The following is a 9,410-nucleotide window of genomic DNA, read 5'->3' on the forward strand; positions in this document are numbered from 1 at the left end:
ATACATGCCAGGCATGTGGGTGCATGCCTTTAATCCCAGTACTCAGGAGGCAGAGGGAGATCTCTGAGTTTAAGGCCAGTCCACTCTACACCGCAAGCAAGGTCCAGGCCATCCAGGGTTGCAAATAAGACGTCTAGTAATAGAACTCTTGCTTCTAGTTTATGCATGTGCTACAGTTACCTTTAAGCTATCTTAGTGTATTAAACCATATGATGCAAAATCTATATGTGGGTATTACCACCAAAGGGAAAGGGGAGGAAATAGCTAATGGGGAGCCCAGGACAGTGAGAGGAGTGCACTGGACAGTGATGAAGAAGGAAGGATTGCACACAGAATGAAAATGCATCACACAGGCAGAGCTCAGTGAGGTCAAGGCCAGCCTGGTCTACAAAGCAAGTTCCAGGACAGGCAGAGCCATTATAAAGAGAAGCTCTGTCTCAAACATCAAACAAACAAACAAAAATTGAAAAAAAAAAATGCCATCACAGAGATTTAAAAAAAAGTTTTAGTATTTACATTTACACTTCATTAAAGTTACCTAAAATGGCAGGTTTTTGTTTTGGGTTTTTTTGTTTGTTTGTTTGTTTGTTTTTTTCCCTTACAGGCTGCTATAGATAGCATGGGCTGTCCTTGAACTTTAGGTGGTGAAAGTTGCTAATTTACAGTGAGAATCTTTCTGTTAACTGCTAATGGTATGCCACTAACAGAAAATGCTGACTTGTAAATGTGTCCTGGGGTTCTACTTTTCATGCTCCTTGGCAAGGGTCAAGTGCCATCCCACACACTTCTGCACTTCTGCTTCTGCTGACCAAATTCCCCCAAAGATGACTGTTCTCCAAGCAAGTGCCTCCTACCTTTGACCTAGATCTTTAATCTTTTTTCTCAAACCCATCTTTAGTTGAATATCAAGTTTTTCAAACCTACTGAATTTAGTCAATCTAATGTGTTAATTAAATCTGAATAACTCTCTAAGGATATCCCTTTTGTAATACAGGCCGATAAATTCAAAGGAAAGTAACCTGGACTATTGGAGGCAGCAGCAGCTCCACTCCCAGACAGCTAGGTTTACAAATGACTTTTAAGCATTTTGTGTGCTCCTGGCTGGGAGGCACAGGTTGGAGCAGCAATGTGGAAGGCAGAGTTCCCACCTTCCACTGTGTGGCTGCAGGGATGGATCAGGTGGCTGACATTGTCATTGGCTGAGCTGTCACACAGATTAGAAATAGTTTTAGACTGAGCATTTCTTTAGAAACTGAGCCCCCCCACCCCCCACCAAGGTCAGTCCAACTGGGCAGAAGAGTCTATTGTCTGTAACATTGTTACAATCCATTCTTCTCTGAGATGCTACTTAGTGGAAACAAGTTATATTTTTTTGTATCAGCTGCTCTTTTTATTTGAGACTGCCAGTTAAGGGGTTGTAATGGTAAATGTAATTACTCAAATGCCCAATTGTGTATCCACTAGTGAGTCCTGAACTCCAGGAAATAGCTGGGCTTTTTTTTAAATGTATATGAATACACTGTTTTTAAATTTTATTTATTATATTTATATGCATACACTGTAAGCTGTCTTCAGACACACCAGAAGAGTACATCAGATCCTGTTACAGATGGTTGTGAGCCACCATGTGGTGGCTGTCAATTGGACTCAGGACCTTTGGAAGAACAGTCAGTGCTCTTACCTGCTGAGCCATCTCTCTAGCACTTGTTTCTGTCTTTTAAGACAGGGTCTCACTACTCTGCCCTGGCTCTCTGGAACCTCACTGTGCAGACCAGGCTGCTCTCAGAGATCTCTGCCTCTTGAGAAACTGGGATTAAAGTCTTGCGCCACCAAGGACTTTAGCCCAAAGGCTAGTTCTGAACCCACAGTTATAGACATGGCCTTGGTAAAAGTCAGTTGTCACAGAACAAAAGAGAGAGACATGAGTTCGAGGGCCAGAGAAATGGCTCAACAAGTAAAGGTGTTTGTCACCACATCTAACCACCTCAGGATCCCCATGGGAGAAGGGAAGAACTGAGACCTGACAGTTGTCCTCCAACCCCTCCCCCCTCCCCACACATACACGAACAGGAAAGAATTAAAACCAAGTGCAATGAGGCTGGGCATGGTGGCATGCGCTTTTAATAATTTCTGCACTTGGGAAGCAGAGGCAGGTGGATCTCTGTGAGTTCAAGCACAGCCTGGTCTTCTTAGTGAATTCTGGACAGACAGGGCTGTGTAGAGAAGAGACCCTGTCTCAATAAAAGAAAGCAAATCAACAGGCTGGCAAGACCGCTCAGCGGTTAAGAGCACTGACTGCTCTCCCGAAAGTCCTGAGTTCAAATCCCAGCAACCATATGGTGGCTCACAACCATCTGTAATGAGATCTGATGCCTTCTTCTGGTGTGTCTGAAGACAGCGACAGTGTACTTATGTATAATAATAAATACATCTTTGAGCCTGAGCAGCAGGGACTGAGCAAGTGGGGCTAACTGGAGTGAGCAGAGGTCCTAAAAATTCAATTCCCAACAACCACATGAAGGCTCCAACCATCTGTACAGCTACAATGTACTCACATACACAAATAAAATAAATAAATCTTTAAAGAGAAAGAGAGAGAGAGAGAGAGAGAGAGAGAGAGAGAGAGCAAAAACAAAACAAAACATGAAGTGCACAAAAACAGGCTTACCAAATGAACATAGGAAAGGGATTTGTAGAGAGGAGCAGGGCTTGGCAGGGCTGGGAGGAAAGGAGATGTGAGAAGAGGATTAAGGTAATTAGAATGTATTATATACAAGGGTGACATGGTTAAAGGACAGTTAAGTGGCACTCCTCTGAGAAGCCCAAGCACAAGCACTCTTGAGTGTGCCTTGCTTTTTCTCTCTGAGACCCTGCACTTAAAATCCCATTTTACATTGGGCTGGAGAGATGGCTCAGTGGTTTAGAGCACCGACTACTTTTCCAGATGTCCTGAGTTCAAATCCCAGAAACCACATGGTGGTTCACAACCATCTGTAACGGGGACCGGATGCATTCCTCTGGTGTGTCTGAAGTCAGTGATAGTGTACTCACATACTCACAATACATCTTATTAAAAAAAAAAAAAAAAAAAAAAAGCCCAGTGTGGTAGTTCCAGCACTCAGGAGGCAGAGGCAGGCCAAATTCTGTAGGTTCCTGTGGGGAAGTGGGTTGTGCACAGATAGCCTGGTACCTGGTCGAGCAAAGGTCTGGAACCCTGTGACCCGGTGGGTGGTGATTTTCACCTGCATGGGACAGAAGGTGTTCGTCCATGACTCCTGGGTCCCTGGCTCCTATCAAGTAGCTACAGCCTCCCACACGCCAACAGTCACATAAGAGTAGCACTGACATGCAAATAAGGTTTCCCCAAGGCTCTCAGACCGAACCAATGAGAAGTACCTGTTGTCAGTACCCACCCCAAAACTGTATATAAGAATCCTGTCGGGCTGGTGAGATGGCTCAGTGGGTAAGAGCACCCGACTGCTCTTCCGAAGGTCCGAAGTTCAAATCCCAGCAACCACATGGTGGCTCACAACCACCCATAATGAGATCTGATGCCCTCTTCTGGTGTGTCTGAAGACAGCTATAGTGTACTTACATATAATAAATAAATCTTTAAAAAAAAAAAAAAAAAAAAGAATCCTGTTGCCGGGTGTGGTGGTGCCCCCAGCACTCGGGAGGCAGAGGCAGGCAGATTTCTGAGTTCGAGGCCAGCCTGGTCTACAAAGTGAGCTCCAGGACAGCCAGGGCTACACAGAGAAACCCTGTCTCAAAAAACAAACAAACAAACAAAAAAACCAAAAAAAAAAGAGAATCCTGTCTGGAAGGATTAGGGGTGCTAGAACTACTCTGTCTTCAGAGCTTTCTGTTCTAAGAGGTCTGCTCTCCTGAAGCGCTGCCTGAAGCTCCACCACACTCCTCACTGGCTAATTGGTCTCTCATCCCTCTCAGTGCAGGGTGACTCATAGTAACCAAGTAACTTGGACAGCACGACAAACACAGAGGTGGAGACGATTACAGCAGCAGTTAAGAACACTGACTGTTCTTCCAGAGGTCCTGAGTTCAATTCCCAGCAACCACATGGTGGCTCACAACCATCTGTAATGGGATCTGGTGCCCCCTTCTGGTGTGCATGAAGACACTGTAGTCATATATACTCATAAACATAAAACAGATGTACTCTTCTGGTGTGGCTGAAGATAGCTATAGTGTGCCCATATAAATAAAATAAATAAATCTTTGGGGAAAAAAAAGTTGTGCTTTGGTCATGGTGTCTGTTCACAGCAGTAAACCCTAAGTAAGACAGTTTGACCAGGAACAGTTCCCATAGATTCATGTGTTTCAGTGCTTGTCCCATGGGGAGTGGCACTCTTAGGAGGTGTGGCCTTGTTGGAAGAAATGTGTCACTACAGGGGAGGCTTTGAGGTCTCTCATGCTCAAGCTATACCCGAAGATACTCCGTCTCCTTCTGCCTGAGGATCGAGATCTAGAACTCTCAGCTCTTTCTTCACCACCACGACCAGGTGCTTCACCACCATGGTGCTACGTTTCCTACCGTGATGATAATGGACTAAACCTGAAACTGCAAGCCAGCCCCACATAAGTGTTTTCCTTTATTAGCGTGGCTGTGGGGCTGGAGAGATGGCTCAGTGGTTAAGAGCACTGACTGCTCTTCCAGAGGTCCTGAGTTCAATTCCCAGCAATTGCCCTCTTCTGGCTAGTCAGTCTAGTTGAATCAATGAACTCCTGGTTCAGTAAGAGGCCCTGTCGAAAAAAAACAAAAAAACTAAGGTAAGAAATGCAAGGTGCCGGGCAATGGTGGCACACGCCTTTAATCCCAGCACTCGGGAGGCAGAGGAGAGGCAGGCAGATTTCTGAGTTCGAACCAGCCTGGTCTACAGAGTGAGTTCCAGGACAGCCGAGGCTACACAGAGAAATGTCCCTGTCTCGAAAAATCAAAAAAAAAAAAAAAAAATAGGGAGCTCTCTGAGTTCAAGGTCATGAGGGATTACAGATGTGGTGGCCACGCCTTCTGCTGGAGCCCTCTCTCTATGAGGACATTGGCAGAGGGAAGGCTTACTATGTAGAGACCACCCATGAGTTCTGTGACTCTAGAGAACCCTGACGAATGCAGATCCCTTGGAATAGCAGTTACAGGTGGTTCCGAGCAGCCTTGTGGGTCCTGGGAACCAAACTCTGGTCCTTCCTCCACAGAGCAATAATTTCTCTTAATCATTAGGCCATCTTTCTGGTCCCACCCGAGCAAGTGTACACGCGCGCACACACACACACACACACATGTGCATTCTTGCAAGCACCTGAATGAACACAGGTAACACACATAAACAAAGAAAAAATTAATTGGAAAAAATTGGAGAAAGACCATAGTGTATAAACTTCAGTATGTAGCTTCCTCACTGGTCACTCCCACATCTTGACTGTGGTTCCAGGGTAAACGGTAATTTTGATTTGGAATGTCCCTAATGGCTTAGTGCCCTCGGTTCATGGTATATGGAAGTAGTACTGTAGTGCCAGGGGAATATTAGTGAGCTTCCAAAAAATGGGGGGGGGTGTGAGTGTGCAAGCATCTAACTGGAAAGCTACTGTGGCCTTTAACACAACTGGCTGGTGCTGGGAGTCATGTCATAAACTTAACTCCTGCTCTTCTCTGCATTGGTGGTCATAACGCAGGGGGCGGGCTTGTAACCTGGGCTACAGGTTTGACGGGGAAATAACCTGGAGACACTGGTCTTGTTGAGGGTGTAACCTGGCCTTGTTGGGGATTAGCCTAGAGACTGGAGCTAGGCTTGGGTTTGTTGGGGGGCAACTTGGAAACTAATGCTGTTAGTTTACCTGAGTTCAAACTCAGGTCAGGTTCTCTAAAATGAAGTCTGAACTTACAAATTTATCAGGTGGGGATGAATAAGGTGTTTTTAATTTTTCATTTGTGTACGTGCGTGCCTGAGAGTGCTGCTCTTGCAGAGGAAATCTCAGCCTGAGCAGCACCACCCCCGCTAGGCTTCCCTACCTGTCCCAATATGGGGGGGAGGGGTGGGAGGATGGCAGGGGAGTGGGGGGAGGGGCTGGCTGATGGTTTACTCTTCTGGGATCCAAAGGGACTGCAGGTTTAAGACAAGGTCTTAGCTTCCTGCCTTTAGCTCTATGGCCCCAGTGAAGAACCAATACTTTGTAACAAAAGTAGCTGCTAATAACTAACTGTTGGAATTCCTCTCTTGTATTTGACTACTCCTCAGTCTCGAGGGCACTGGGGTGTCTGCTAACCCGGCTGGCTTTCTAGAGTTCTTGGCCTGGTGATAAACTAATACAGGAGAAAGGGACGGGCTGTGATGGCCGGAGCATACGCACACATAAAAAGTACTAATTACAGGAGGCAGAAACAGCAAAAGAATTTTACTCTCCAGTTTTGTAGGTTAAAAGCCTAGGTACAGCCAGGTGCTGGTGGTACATTCCTTTAATCCCAGCACTTCAGAGACTGAGACAGATGGGTCTCTGTGAGTTCGAGGTCAGCTTGGTCTACAAAGAGAATTCTAGGACAGCTTGTGCTACACACAGAAACCCTGTTTTGGGAGTCGGGGGGAGGGAGGCGGGAGGGGGCACAGAGTCCAAGCTTCCCTGGCACCTTTAGCAGATGCCCAAATAATTCAAATGTCCTCAGATTGCTCAAAAGAGCCCAAAGACAAGGCCTGTTAGACAAACAGTGGATCCTCAAATAGTTCAAAAGAACCCCGGAGCAAAAGAGACAGGATTTCAGGGCAGATGGCAGATGTCCAAACAGCTCCAAAGGGCCTCCAAGCTGACCTGGGACAGCAAGGACAGCCAAGTTAGGGGATTTAAGTCAGTCTCTCGAGCCCACGGAGCTCTGCTTTATCAAATGAGAGATGCAGTAATCTTCGCCCAAGTCAAAAGAAAGGAAAAAGTCTCTATAATACAAGTAATCCCGGGCTGGAGATGGCTCAGTGGTTAAGAGCACTGACTGCTCTTCCAGAGGTCCTGAGTTCAATTCCCAGCAACCACATGGTGGTTCACAACCATCTGTAAAGGGATCTGACGCCCTCTTCTGGTGTGTCTGAAGACAGTGACAGTGTACTTACATAAAACAAACAAATAATATCTTTAAAAAAATAAATAGAAGTCATCCGATCTCTCTACAGCACAGTTCGATCCTCCCCACTCTTTTCTGGTTGTTCCTAACGGCTGAGGCCCCAAGCTCTGTGACTCACCCGAGTTCTAAGTGGAGTTTTAGAACAGTAACCTCAACTCCAGAGGCCCCAAGGAGCCAGGCTTCAACATTCACCCCAGTGTCACCACTAAAGCTGGAAATAATGGTGGGAATCAGGGAAAGGAAATTTCATCATTCCGGGGCCTGGGGGGCACACATCAAGGGAGCCCAGGAAGTCAAGGGTTCATCCTCAGGGCAGGGGTACAAGCTCAGCTTTAAGCAAAGATCTGGGTCAAGAAGAAAGAGATATTCAGAATTATGAGTCATGTCTTTAATCCCAGCACTTGGGAGGCAGAGGCAGGCGGATTTCTGAGTTTCGAGGCCAGCCTGGTCTACAGAGTGAGACCCAGGACAGCCAGGGCTACACAGAGAAACCCTGTCTCGAAAAACCAAAAAAAAAAAAAAAAAAAAAGAGCATTGGCTGCTCTCCCTGAAGACCCAGGTTCAATTCCCAGCAACCCAACATGGCAGCTCACAACTGTAATTCCAGTTCCAGACACCTGACCAGCTGCTATTCTCATCTTTTGTTGTTAATACATCACTTCTGTACCAGGATCCTGCACTACCTTCATCTGATCTGGTGTGTGTGTGTGTGTGTGTGCCTGGCTTCCAAGGCTTCGTTCCAAGGAACTCGAGTGACTGTAGTTGTGGGACAATGAGGTGTCTCGGTGCCTTCAGCCTTGTAAGTCATCGGTGGTTTTGTAGCTGAAGCTGTGTCTAAGGGCTTGATGCACTTGACTGCTAGCCTGCAGCAGGAGGGACTGTGTGTCAGATCCAGGTCAAGCCCTGAAGACGCCTGGAGCTTTGTTCTCGTTCTTTTAAAAGCAAGCCACCCTGCAAAGAGGCTCTGGCTAGATTACCAGTGGATAAAGAACATGTGGAGGGAGAGAGGGGTGATGAGGAAAAGAACCAGCCTATCGTCGCATCCAACAGGGGACAGAGCCCAAGGCATCTGTCACGCCAGACCTCCCCAGTTGATGCCAGAATAATATTTTTTTATATTTATGAATAGTTGTTTTTTTTTTTTTTTTTTTTTTTTTTTTTTTTTGGTTTTTTGAGACAGGGTTTCTCTGTGTAGCCCTGGCTGTCCTGGCACTCACTTTGTAGACCAGGCTGGCCTCGAACTCAGAAATCCGCCTGCCTCTGCCTCCCGAGTACTGGGATTAAAGGCGTGCGCCACCACGCCCGGCTATGAATAGTTGTTTTAAGTAAGTCTTGGGTTACCTGTCACAGAACAGATAACAGAAAAGGGCTTACACACACGTGGGGAGAGAAGATAAATACACTGGTACCATAGATTCCAAAAAAAAAACTAGACCCACTAATCTGGATGAAAAGTATCTAGAAAATATCTCTCAAACAACGCTTTATTGATTATGCTTGTGCTTTGAGGGTTTTTGCTTAGTTTTTGTTTTGCATACTCTCAGGCCAGGGTGCCGGGTCAGACACCTTTCATCTTTAGTCCCAGCATTTGGGAGGCGGAGACAGGTGAGGTGAATCTCTGTGAGTTCAAGGCCAACCCAGTCTACATAGTGAGCTCTAAGAGGGCAATCTAAACAAAACAATAATCCCAAAGTCTCACTAAGTTCTAGTCCTGGCTGGCCTAGAACTATGTAACCACCCTGTCCTTGAAAACACATCCACCCTCCTGCTTCGGCTTTCTCGGGGCTGGCACGACAGGTGTGACTATACAATGGTCCATTAGCTCCAAAATCACACAAACACACCCCAAATTCCTAAACAAACTATTTTCTTCTACAACGGGAAATCCAGAGGTAGGCAGCCTGTGGCCCTGCAGTACTGTAGGAAAATCTCTTATATCCTAAAGGACTGGAACTCCTGCTGAACCTCACAACATACCCCTTGACGTGTGTTGTGCGGGGGAATTCAGCCAGTTTAACCTGAGAACAATCAAAGGTTTTTGCCTTGGATTTGCAATGTAATTATTTTTTACAACCTAAAACTTTTGTTGCCCCTGATATGTGTGTGTGTGTGTGTATTACAGTAATAAATCCTGAAAACAGCAAGTTTATGAGACAAATATTCACTGTAAACGCTGAAGCGGCGGCACTAGGATGTTTCTTGACAACATTTGTTATCTGGGTTGGTGACTTCATTCATCGTAAAACTCTTAAAGACTTCGATGAGGTACCCTCCATTGCTTTCTGCGCTG

Source organism: Mus caroli, unplaced genomic scaffold, assembly GCF_978045245.1.
Source record: "Mus caroli unplaced genomic scaffold, Mus_caroli_1 scaffold_16, whole genome shotgun sequence".
NCBI classification, from domain to species: Eukaryota; Metazoa; Chordata; class Mammalia; order Rodentia; family Muridae; genus Mus; species Mus caroli.